Here is a 2,142-nt window from a genome sequence, read left to right as displayed (position 1 = left end):
TTGAGGACTCTTCGCAGGGGGACAATTGCAGTACTACATGCTCAATTCTTTGTTTCACCTGCGTGTGTACATGTATGTGCAGGTGCTTGTTTGGGTGGGTTTACAGGTCGGTAGAGGGCATAAGTCAACTTTGGGTGTTGTTCCTCATGAACTGTCTGCTTTTTTTTGTGGGGGGTGGGGAGGTACTGGACATTCAGCCTGGGTCCTCATGCATGCATGCTAGGCAATTACTCTACCATCAATCTATAACCCCAGCCCTCACCTTGTTTGTGTTTGTTTGTGAGGCAGGATCTCAGACAGTATATGTTAACGTCAGGCCTGCTATGCTGACCTTAAACTTCATTTGCCTCCATTTCCCCTCCATCTGCGATCCTACACTGAGATTACATGCATTTGCCAGCCTGCTGAGATCATGGACTGCTGGGGATTGAACTCAGGGTCTCACTCATGCTAGGCAGATACTCTACCAACTGAACCACAGCCCCCGCTGGGTGTTCTGCTCTATCGCTCTCCACTTTATTCCCTTGGGAAAAAGCAGTTCACTGAATCTGGCAAGGTTGGCAGCCAGAAAGCCCCTGCAAACTTGCATCCACTTCCCACAGCACAGAATTACAGGCAAATGCAGCTTTTCACTCCAAGCTCAGGCCCTCAGGCTGGTACAACAAGTGCCCTTCCTTATCCGATGTGCTTTCTCTCCAGCCCCACCCTCAGCTTCTTACGTGGGTGCTGGGGTTCAAACTCACATCCACTGAGGGGATCAAACTGAGCTTTCTGCCAGGCGGTGGTGCACGCCTTTAAGCCCAGCACTAGGGAGACAGAGGCAGGTGGATCCTGAGAGTTTGAGGCCAGCCTGGTCTACTGAGTTAGTTCCAGGATAGACAAGATGGTTACACAGAGCAACGCTGTCTCAAAAAAACCAAACAAACAACAAAACAACTGAGCTTTCTTCCCAGTCTAGTTTGGTTCAATTTTGCTATCACACTGTCACTGTTCCAAAAGCAGTCTATTAAAATCTGAAGTAAGCTCCAAGGCAGCTAGCTCTATGCGCTATGCTGGAATGCGCTCTGAGCCTGTAATGAGGCAAGCTTGGGAAGCCCCTGCACTGAGAGACCGAGCCCGGATTATCTGGGGCTCCCAGCCCTTTCACAGGCCAAGCAGAGTGGTCACTCAAAAAGTCTGGGACTGTGGCGGGAAGGTAACCCACTGCTATGGTCTGTCTTTGTGGCCAGCTTCCTTGGCTCTGTTTCGACATCCGTGCAGATTCATAGAAAGGTTGCAAGAGGAGCGCTGAGAATTCCAGCCACAGTGCCCCCGACATTTCCAAACACCTCCCCTGACCGCATGAGCACTGGCCTTCCCGTCTGTCAGCACTGTTTAGATTCTGATTTCACAACCAGGCATGCAGTCTCTGGCCCAGATGCTTTCTTGGCCTAGTTCTGCAGAGCTTCTCTGAGTACCTAAGCCAAGCAGCGCTGCTTCCAAGCACCAAGCCTCTCACGTGGTTCCTTTTCCCAAACTGGGGTCATGGAGTGTGGCAAGGGTAGCCCACCGTGCCCTGAGTCATCCAGTCACCATAATGCAGAGCCAGCGCACAGACAGGTGACCAGGAGGGATATAAAGGTGACTTTCAGACTCAGAAGACAGCGAGGTGTCGTGGCTCATGCCTGTAATCCTAACTTGGGAAGCTGAGACTGGATAGCTGTGAGTTCAAGTTCAGACTGGGCTACAATATGACAGCCATCGCTGCATCCAAGATCCTGTCTCAAAAACCATAAACTAAGCAAAACCAAACCATAATTCAAAAAGCAGGATGGAAAGCCCTTGGGATGGCTCAGCTGGCAAATACTCTGGTCGGCCACAGTTGCGTGGGAGTAAGTGCTGTCTTTTTTTTTTTTTTTTTTTTTTTCATTTTTTTTTACAAGGATTCTGGGGATAGAACTCATATCCTCAGACTTGCAGGCTATCTCACGGGCCCCTGAGCAAGTTTCTTAACAGCTCCATCCATGCCTCTGCTTTTCCATCTGAAAAGAATGGTTGGTTGCACATGACTCCCTCGTGAGGTAGTGGCAGCTTGGACTGCCAGAACCTGACGAGAAGCACTGGCTCCTGATTGATGAGCTGTTTTGCTTTCTAATTTCTCAG

The sequence above is a fragment of the Alexandromys fortis genome, unplaced genomic scaffold (genome assembly GCF_014885135.2).
Source record: "Alexandromys fortis isolate MF-2015 unplaced genomic scaffold, M_Fortis_MF-2015_v1.1 scaffold_45, whole genome shotgun sequence".
NCBI lineage: Eukaryota > Metazoa > Chordata > Mammalia > Rodentia > Cricetidae > Alexandromys > Alexandromys fortis.
The sequence above is the reverse complement of the archived record's forward strand: the minus strand, read 5'-3'. Positions refer to the sequence as shown.